Here is a 10,983-nt window from a genome sequence, read left to right on the forward strand (position 1 = left end):
GTGAGAAAATTGATGTGGCTGGAGCAGTGGACACATTATTTTATGGTTCATCTAATATTTTTTGCAGTCGTTTTTTGTTCTAAATTAATTTTTCTCGCACTGGAAACTCAACATAGTAACAGGTTTCAGAGTAGCAGCTGTGTTAGTCTGTATTCGCAAAAAGAAAAGGAGTACTTGTGGCACCTCAGAGACTAACCAATTTATTTGAGCATAAGCTTTCATGAGCTACAGCTCACTTCATCGGATGCATCGGAAAGCTCATGCTCAAATAAATTTGTTAGTCTCTAAGGTGCCACAAGTACTCCTTTTCTTTCAACATAGTAAATTATTGTCTTTGATAGGGAAGGGATTAGAACTGGTCAGAAAATATGAATTAAAAACAAAAGCTTGCCCCATCCCTCACCCAAGAACTTTTTTATGATGTTTCTTTCCATTGTCCAAACAGTAATAGAAGAGACACAAGAAAATATTTTTCTGGACAAACTTTATGCCACTTTATGAATCAATAAACATAAATCCTAGAGGAAATGCCTCTAGCCTGTGTTTTCCCCACACCTCACTCACCCTTTATACTCACTAGAAAATTAATTCCATACATAGGTTTTTAAACATTAGCCAGCCCACTCTCCGACCTTTATGTATTTTCAGCTCTGATCATCCTGAACAAATATCCTGTTTCCTAATATTAAAGCAAAGTTTTACTTTGAACAGAGACTAAAAATGGCACTCTGAGGTATACGTGTTTATTGTCTCTCAGTGGGTCTACATTAAATTTGCACAGTTTAGAAGGATTTTTTTTCCTACCAGCTTTGCAAATGCACCATGGGGCTTGAAAATCAATCTGGGTTCTTTCTGACTTTCACATTTTCATCAGGAATATTTTGAAACTGGAACTTAGGTAACAATGTTGTTGATGATGCATGAGCCAGACTGGAATCCAGTTTATTGACTCAGAGCATGGCAGAGCCAGTCCTGCTGACTGGAAAATCATAGAAAATATGAAATAAATAAACAGAGAAAATATCTGTGATACTCTGAGTACATTTCCCAGACCTGAAGATGAGCTCTGTGTAAGCTTGAAAGCTTGTATCTCCCATAAACAAAAGGTGGTCCAATAAACCCAGTCAACTTCACCCATCTTGTATCTCTTGAAGAAATATATTTCTGCCAGTAAAGTAACTAGCAATCTATGTTATGTCACAAGAAGTAAATCTATGAAATGAGAAGGTGTCATTTTTATATAACCAATTTTTTTAGCAACACACACCTAGAATTTGATTCTCATTTACATTAAACCATTTTACTCCTCTGGCAGTGTAAAGGGGTCTTAAGGAGGGCATAAAATACAAGTTACATCATGTTAAGGCCTTCTGACACTGACAGAATGGTGTAAAATGACCTTAGTGCAATAGAGAATCAGGCTCTTAAAAGCCTCGTCTTCACTATGAAAAAAGGTGGTTGCTTAACTCACGTAAGCAAGCTCCAGGTAAACTGCTAGTGAAGACAAAGCAGTTTGTAGTTTTAACACAAGTTATCACATCAAGTTAGGTCATGTCTTCACTGACCAAAAAAACCAGAGGTGCCGACTCCATGGGTGCTCCAACCCTGGAGCACCCACGGGAAAAAAAAAAGTGGGTGCTCAGCACCTACCGGCAGCCCTGCTGATCAGCGCCTCCCCCTACCCCAGTGCCTCCTGACAGCTGGCAGCGTGCTGATCAGCTCCATCCCCTCCCTCCCCAGTGCCTCCCGCCAGCTGGCTGCCCAGCCAATCAGTTCCTCGTCCTCCATCCCAATGCCTCCCGCCCTCTGGGATCAGCTGTTCAGCGGTGTGCAGGAGGCGCTGCGGGGAGGGGGAAGAGCTAGGGTTGCCAACCATCCCGGTTTTGCTGGGAGTCTCCCAGAATCGGGCTCTATCTCCTGGAAGCTACTGAAGCCAACCTGGGAGATTTTAGGCCACTAAAAGTCTGGCAGTGCAGCAGGGGTAAGGCAGGCTCCCACCTGCCCTGATTCCATGCCACTCCTGGAAGTGGCCGGCGCGTCCCTGCAGCCCCTGGGGTCTCTGCGTGCTGCCCCTGCCCTGAGAGCTAACTCCACAGCTCCCATTGGCAGGGAGCTGCGACCAATGGGAGCTATGTGTGTGCACATGAGGCCACAGGGGTGTGCCAGCGACTTCCAGGAGTGGTGCAGAGTCGGGGTAGGCAGTAAGCCTGCCTTAGCCCTGCTGCACCTCCGACTGGGAGCCACCCAACGTAAGCACCGGAGCCCACACCCCTCACCCCCTCCCGCACCCCAACCGCCAGCCCCAGCCCTGAACCCCCTCCTGGAGCTCGCATAGCCTCCCACCCCATTCCCCTGCCCCAACTCTGAGCCCCCTCCTGCACCCAAACTCCCTCCCAAAGCCTGCACCCCCCCTGCACCCCAATGCCCTGACCCAGCCCGGAACCCCCTCCTGCACCCAAACTCCCTCCCAGACCCATATTGTCTGGCTGGACTTTCAGGTGGAGATAAGATTAGGCAGTGGGAACAAAGATTTTAACACCCTTGGAAACAGGACAGAGAATGCCCATTTATCAAATGTCAATCTTCCATCAGAGATCAGTCACATTAAACAGCCTCACAGCAAATCTTGCACCCTGTTATGAGAAGCAGACACAATTTACCTCAGACTGACAGCTTACCTTGTCAGACACCGTGGCAAGTGACCACAGGGAGCATTCATCGAGCAGCAGGGCAGAAAGCAAACCTGCTCCAGCCCCCATCATTCACCAAGATAAGCTCAAGGGTTACATACTGGACTAGACGTATTGACATAGTAAGTGGAAGATAGATGATGATGGACAAGATTTTAATTGCTCAGTGAGATAATTTAAGTCAGAGATAAATACTGGTTCTCTATGCTGCCAGGTTGGTAGGAGTAGTTTTACCTGTTGGTTTCATTAACTTCCCAGAGAGCTTCTTCTGCTCATGTTAATTGACAGTTCAGTGCAATTTGTTAGTTTTCTCAGTGACATCTAATTTTACGGGACACAGTAAAACTTCTCTTTAATCACTTTGCTAATTGTTTTTAGCGATTGGATGACATCAGATAAAATGCAAGCAGGGGTCACTATAATCATGATAAAAAGAACAGGAGGACTTGTGGCACCTTAGAGACTAACAAATTTATCTGAGCATAAGCTTTCGTGAGCTACAGCTCACTTCATTGGATGCATCCAATGAAGTGAGCTGTAGCTCACAAAAGCTTATGCTCAAATAAATTTGTTCGTCTCTAGGGTGCCACAAGTCCTCCTCTTCTTTTTGCGGATGCAGACTAACACGGCTGCTACTCTGAAACCTATAATCATGATATGCCCTATAGGTGGATCTGTCATTAAGCTAATCAGTGAAGGGATTAATAGTAGTAGTAAATAGAGTAACCCATTCTGGGGCAAAGGTTCCCATCCCATAATCCCTTTGCAACTAAACCACATTAGACCTTGGAGTCACTTCTATTAAGGTGTATCAGAAAAGCAACTGGGCGTCTATATCCACTACTGCACATAGTAGGGAATAATTATGGAGGGCCTGATTCTTCTCTCATTTACACCCGTATAAGTCAGAGGTAACTACATTGGAGTTACACTGCTCTGATATCAGTCTAAATGACAGGCCAAAAGGTCTAATCCTGTTGCCAGCTGAAACCAATGGTAAATCTCCCACTGAATTCAGTGGGAACAGAATTGGATCCTAAAACTGCTACTGCCTTAGGCTCTGTCAGGGCTCCTTCCCCACTCTGAACTCTAGCGTACAGATGTGGGGACCCGCATGAAAGACCCCCTAAGCTTATTCTTACCAGCTTAGGTTAAAAACTTCCCCAAGGTACAAACTTTGCCTTGTCCTTGAACAGTAAGCTGCCACCACTAAGCGTTTTAAACAAAGAACAGGGAAAGTGACCACTTGGAGATGTCTTCCCCCAAAAATATCCCCCCAAGCCCTACACACCCCCTTTCCTGGGGAGGCTTGAGAATAATATCCCAACCAATTGTTTACAAAATCATCAAAGACCCAAACCCCTGGATCTTGGAACAATGGAAAAATCAGTCAGGTTCTTAAAAGAAGGATTTTATTAAAAAAAAAAAAAAAAAAAAGAAAGGTAAAAATCATCTATGAAAAATCAGGATGGAAAATACTATACAGGATATTCAGATTCAAAACACAGAGGATCCCCCTCTGGGCAAAACCTTAAAGTTACAGAAAACAGGAATAACCCTCCCTCTTAACACAGGGAAAATTCACATAAAACAAAAGATAAACTAATCTGTCTTGCCTGGCTTACCTCTACTGGTTGCAATATTGGAAACTTGGATTAGGATGGGTTGAAGAAGATGGATTTCTGTCTGGCCTCTCTCAGTCCCAAGAGAGAACAACCACATAAACAAAGAGCACAACAAAAGCCTCTTCCCTCCCCCCCCCAGACTTGAAAGTATCTTGTCCCCTTATTGGTCCTTTGGGTCAGGTGCCAGCCAGGTTAGCTGAGCTTCTTAACCCTTTACAGGTAACAGGATGCTGCCTCTGACCAGGAGGGATTTTATAGTACTGTATACAGAAAGGTGGTTACCCTTCCCTTTATATTTGTGACAGGCTGTATTCAGGAAGGCCACTCAAGCTCATTTGCAGTCCTTTTGAAGACCCTTTAAACATGCACTTAAGTGCTTTTCTGCAACAAGCAATGGATCATTTCATAGCTTAAATTTCCCCCAAGTCGATGTAATGTAATACACAGTGTAAACAGCATTCTGCTTTGCACCAACAGGAATGCAGGACTATCCTTTGTGATAGGGTGACCAGACATCCTAATTTTGTAGAGAGAATCCTGATATTCGGGACTTTGTCTTATATAGGCACTTATTATCCCTCCACCGTCCCGATTTTTCACACTTGCTCTCTGGTCACTCTACTTTGTGATGGCGGATCAGTAGCTCCTTTACTGCTAAACACTAGACTCAATCTGAAGAATTTGATTAAGACTCATCGAGGCAAGATCCATCATGCAGCTGAACTTTAGCAGGCCTCCAGTTTGCAAAAACTGTTCTCAGCACATATATTTTTTAAAACATATTGGCAATGCCATAGCTGGGATAAGGAGGCAGCTTGTCTTTCCTATGCATTCCTGGGGAAAAGAAAGGGCTGCACTGCGGAACTTCAAAGAGAGAAAAATGGAGGCCATCAGGCCAGCAAAGGTGGACATCATTTAAAAAAGGAGGTGGGAGAAGAAGTCGTCTCTTTGCCCCACATTAACGAGACAGGGTGATTTATCTCTTAGCACATTATACCTTATATAGGACATTATACAGTGCGCTTCACAAAGTACAGGTTAAATCCTGCAGTCTTTACTCAGGCAAAACTCCCACTGCTCCATTTAAGAGTTGCATTTGTAATGATGGCAATAGATTTTCAAATGCATTCAACATCATATACCTAGAATGCGGTACGTTCAGAGGAACAGTCACAGTTTTGCAACTAGCTGTTACGATTTTTCACGGGGCAGACAGCCAGATAGATCTCAGATCACAGGCAAAATTCTGCCCTGAGTTACCCCCATTGCGCCTGAGTCACTGAGTAAACTGCACTGCCCAAGTCACTGTCCCTGCAAGCTCACAGTGTTTGTATGCTGCTTTCCTTCACATTTAATTTCTAAAGTGAAAAAATTAAACCTTCACCCTGCTTAAAAATATATTCTAAAGATTCCTTTAAAAAATTCTGTGTAGAGAATGTAGAAAACAATACTTTGAATTATTTTGAAAATCTTTACTTTTTTGGCTTTGATTAAACACTTCAAAGAACGAGCAGGTTATTTATAGGTCACCGTTAAATGTAACGTGAGGGAAGACAGCGTAAAAAGAGTTCAAAGGGTGTCTGTGAAATGAAAAAACCACAGTGTTGTTGACGCCGCTTCCTGTTTTCTCACACTCGACAGCATTTTTAAAACAAACTGGAGAAAACCAAAAAAAAAAGGTGTTGAAAACCACTCAAGGCCCACCGTTTGTGGAGGGCTATTATACAAAGGTTTGGTCCTGTGTGTGCTTAGAATGGCATTTGCAGTACAAGTCCAAGGTCCAAAATGAAATCAGGGGCCCATTCTGGTAGGTACTGTACTTAGGGTTGCCAATTTGGTAATATTTAAAAAACAGACACCCCAGAAGGAGTGCCGGAATCTCCCCTTCCCTGCCTCTTCCCCTGAGGTCCCGCTCCCGCCGACTCCTCTTCCCCTCATAGCTTTTCCCCTCCCACCCCCCACCGCCTGGGTCAGGAGGGACTTGCCTGTGGAGCTGGGGCCAGGAGCTGCATCCTCCTGATGAAGGTAGGAGGCAGCCCTGGCTGAGTAGGGGCTGGAGCGGGTAATGACCCAGTGCCTCCCCTACTCACAGTAACCAGACTTTGGGTATCTGATAAGTAGATCTGACCGGACACTATCAAGTGCCCTTTTTGACCTGGCCACCCTAACTGTATGACATGCAGTGAGAGACAGACCCTACCCTGAAGAGCATACAAGCTAAACAGACAAGAGAAAGAATGGGAAGAAAAACAGAGGTCTGAAGTTACTTGCTGATAGTCACTGGTAGAGGCAGGAACAGAACCCAGATCTCCTGACTCCAGTCTGATACTCTTTTTGCCTTTCTAATAATGAATCAAATGACTCTTTAAAAGCATTCCAGGGTAGAGCCAATTTCCCTGGGAGAACAGGGTCTCTGCTATGGCATCCCTAGTAGCACTGTTCGGGGGGGCACACAACAATTCTTTACTCCTTGATGACCATTTTGCTAAGTGCCCGGTAACACTTGCCAGTTGTTCACCACTAGGTTTCTGATTCACAGCTCGATCCTGTGAGGTGCTGAGCAGCCTCAGCTCTCACTGAGCTTAACAGGAGTTGGGTGTGCTCAGCACCTTGCAGAATCGATTAATCTTGAAGACCAAGGGCTGCCACAGGTATCGCTGGGTCAAGTAACACTTTTATTTAGAAGGGAGAGAGCATTCCACCTTACACAATTAGGGGCTCTGCTTTTAAGGCAGGTTTCTGGCAGTGGATTTTTTATCACTGGAATTATGGGTGGCTAGAAAGACTGTGAAGCATTTCAAAAGAATTCCTTTTACATTCACAACCACTTTCAGAGATGTAAGATTTTGAGCCTGATTCCCCGCTGTTACGCTAGCTTTAAAACTGTGGTAACATAGCAGAGAATGAGGCCCACCGCTTTCTTCCGTATTTTACATGCCCCTATGAAAATGAGCGATGTGCTAGTCCACTACTGTTTCCATTTCTGAGGATGCTCAGAGACGCCACATTGTCTCTGGGGAAAAAATTAGTAGGGGAATACGCCAAGTTCTGGTTGGCATTTGCCTATTCCATGCAGGCTGGAGAAGAAAGCAAGCGTCTACTGTCTCTGCAGGTGGAGAGACCATCTGGAAATGGAGCCACAGGAGGGGAATCCCAGCACGCGACCAAAGGGCTGAGCCATGTACGCTGAGCCATGTACACTGGGCCATGAGTAAGGCCAGCAAGATTGCTGCCCAGCTTCACAAATGTGATTCAGCAGGGAAAAAATTGATCAGACCATTTGAAAGCAGTGTAGTGAGTATGGACAGTAAGAAATGGCCTTAAACTCATGACCACGCTGCATGTGTGTGTTCCGTTAGCAAAAGGCCAAGGTGGGAGGAAGGAGCAAGGAGCCGTTCCCCTCTTAGTACCCCCAAAAAGGGTCAGGGAGACATAAGAGCCGTGGCTATGCTCCTCTTCTCTGTCCCAGCCTGGGAAGCAGTCTGGCCAGACAGGAAGAGGAAGGGCAATAGAAGAGATTGTGCTCCTCCTGTGCTTGTAGGGGCACCATGAGGCACTGTCAAGGGACTGTCTAGACCCACCCTGCTCCCTCCTCAGGGCTGTGGCGAAGCCAGAATAGAACCTTGAGCGTGCTCTTGTTGGTTCAAAGAACTTACCAGGTTAGTTGGCGAAGCCAAATGGGCGTGGAGCATGGAATATTCAAGCTTCTAGCCTCCAGATTGTTTTTATTTTTAAGGAAATAAAAGGAGGAAGAAAAAACTACCAGAATATGAAATGCAAAATAAATGAATAAATAAATAAATAACCCTACACTCCAAACAAAAAGCTATCTAGCATTACTACAGTATAAAGGTTGTGAGATCCCACAACCAAAATCAGGAGTTTCCAATAGGTCAGGCAATTGAATGTTGACTTGCTCACAGAAGATTTTTTTCCTACCTTCCTTTCCCGATGACTCTTAACCTGTTACTCTGCTACTAACATATGAACATATGCCAGGATGGGCAAAGCAACTGAGTTTTGGGTGCCAGCTCTCCCACCTTAATGTTGCATTGATGCTGGGTTGAGGGCAGGGATGGGTTGTGTGGCGCACAGGAGTGTAGGGGGTTGTATTTAGCTTTAAAGAACTAAGCTGTACAACTTGGAGCCAAGTGAAGCTGAATGAAAACAATAGGTTACAAAGATGGGTTTTGGTTGTTGGATTTTTTTTCATTAAGCACCACCCCCACCCCTCCCACACACTGTAGAAAACCCCATTGGTTCATCTGGCTGCTTCCGTTATGTTTCATAAAAGTCACCCAGTATATCAGATAGCCATTCATTCTGGGCTAAATATCTTATTCATTTCTGAACAGTTTCAATTTTCTCCATGTCTCAAGGAATAGTTTATGAGGAAATAAGGCCTTGAGGGTAGACAGATGGAGAAAAATCTCTTCTCACAAAAGTTGATCACTATAATCTTTCATCTCCTCAGTGCAGACTTAGGCTGCTGGTATTCCAAGGTGCTGCAACAAGCGGGCAGTGCAGACTGGCTGTGATGCTGACAGGCCAGGTGCCAGCTCACGCTCAGGTTCCCATGTCTCAACTGAAAACTGACAAACGGTGCCGACTCCGTGGGTGCTCTGGGGCTGGAGCACCCATATGGGAAAAATGGTGGGTGCTCAGCACCCACCGGCTGCCTCCCTATCAGCCCCACCCATCCAAACCCCAGTGCCTCTTGTCCATTGGTGGGCCCCACCAATCAGAGTCTCCTCCTCCCTCCTCGTGCCTTCCACCTGCTGTGATCCGCTGTTTCGCGGCATGCAGGAAGCTCTGGGGGAGAGGGGGGAGGAGAGAGGATGCAGCGCGCTCGGGGGATGGAATGGGGCAGAAAGAGGCAGGGCGTGGGTGAGGATTTGGGGGAAGGGGTAGGGTGGGGGCGGAGCCTGGGGCAGAGCCAGGGGGTCAAGCATCCCGGCACATTGGACAGTCGGCACCTGTGCTGACAAATACATAGCTGAAATCAATCTGGCTCACTTGTGTGTTGGTATTGTTAGTTATTAGAATGATAAGAATGTGTTTATAGAATGCTTGTGCATTGCTTCCCACAGTAACCTCATTTATAACCTCTGTATCTCATACTGTAAGGTCATATTTGAGCGGGGGTGGGGGGCATTGTGATCCTCTGTGACTATATAAATCACCAGATAGGAGAGAGATATTAACTAAAATCAGTGTGACACACTGATCTCCAGCAGGTGGTGTTATGTCCTGTCCAACAGGAAAGGTCCATCGACTCCAGATGGACTATTGTGGGAGGATAAAGAGGACAAAAGATGTTTGTTGTTTTACTGCCCACCCTTCAGCCCATGAAGATGAGTCATGGAAGTGGATTCCTCCAATCAGCTAAGCTTGCAGCTCAGCGCCCAAAGTAGGAAGAGAATAAATAACCCCTAGCAAGAAGAAACTGGATCTCTATGCTGCTTAGACACTTAGGGGCAAGATATAAGTGAGAAACCCCAATGTCTTAGCCTGAGTTAGCCATAAAGGACATACAGAACTTGCTTATTAGAAGATTCTATTACTTTTTGAAATTTAAGATTGTAACTCATTTGTGTTTATATGTTTACTTGCTTTAACCTTGTAAATATCCCCTTTGCTTCCTTTTCCTTCTTAATTCATATAGTTTATTGTAAAACTGGCTCACATGTTGTCTTTGGTGAGAGATCTAAGGGGCAATTGATCTGAGGTAAGTGACTGGTCCTTGAGGCCTGGAAATATTGCTGTGACTCTTGGTGTCAGGTATCATCTATCACTGAGGCATGTTCACCTGAGGCACAGAGAGATCGGAGTACCCAAGGGAGCTGTCAGTGACTCCATGTCAGGCTGTCCCAGTGCCTGTGGAGTTTACACTTGATAATTGACTGGGAAAATCTAAGGATAGAACATACAGCTGATTTGGGGTTTGTGCTCTGCTTCCTCACAGTCTGCTGGAGGTGAGTGCTTGTACTCTTTACTCGCTGCAGGAAGCTTTATGTTGGCTCTAGGGGGTGGGTGTCAACATGGTGATAGCAAATGAAAGATGAGAGGTGGGGTGGAGATAGGCTGTGAGTGCTGTGAAGTGTTTTGAAAGTGAAGACAAGCAGCTTGTGTTTGATGTGATTGAGAAAGGAGAGCCAGAGGAGGGATGACTTGGTCAAATCGATAAACGACGAGAATGAGCTTTGCCATGGCATTCCGAATGGCCATGAGCGGGGGCAAAATTTGTCAAGACCAGAGAGAAGGATGGTGCAGTAATCAAGATGTGAGATGATGAGAGCCTGGCTGAGCATTTTAGCTGAGTGGCTGGCTAGGAAAAGCCGTATCCTATCGATGTTATGCAGAGAGATCTGCAAGATTTAGACACAGCCTGGATGTGAGCATCAAGAGAGAGGTCTGAATCGAAGATGATGCCCAGGTTCCTAGTTGCAGGGTTGTAAGTATCTCCGTATAAAATCACACCCCCAACCAACAGAGTTATACTGGTACTAAAACCGTGTGCTGACCAGGCTTTCAGCAAGGAACATCTTTGTCTGACCATTGATGAACTGGGGGACATGACACCCGCCTTTGAAGGGTGACTTTGGATAAAAAGCACTGAGTATTTTTAATAAGAGTGCTCATGCCAAGAACAGTCCTGACAGAGAAAA

At 45.3% G+C, this 10,983-nt stretch overlaps 1 long non-coding RNA gene across 1 annotated transcript in view; it reads right to left on the minus strand.

Moving 5' to 3' along the window:
* LOC140914083 (uncharacterized) overlaps positions 1–4,392 on the minus strand; it is a 53,878-nt gene extending 49,486 nt beyond the window's left edge. Inside the window, exon 1 of the long non-coding RNA XR_012159763.2 lies at positions 4,316–4,392. This is a non-coding gene — a long non-coding RNA (uncharacterized LOC140914083). The remainder of the gene's footprint in view (positions 1–4,315) is intronic.
* Between the last annotated feature and the right edge of the window lie 6,591 nt (positions 4,393–10,983).

Source organism: Lepidochelys kempii, chromosome 7 (genome assembly GCF_965140285.1).
Source record: "Lepidochelys kempii isolate rLepKem1 chromosome 7, rLepKem1.hap1, whole genome shotgun sequence".
Lineage (NCBI taxonomy): Eukaryota > Metazoa > Chordata > Testudines > Cheloniidae > Lepidochelys > Lepidochelys kempii.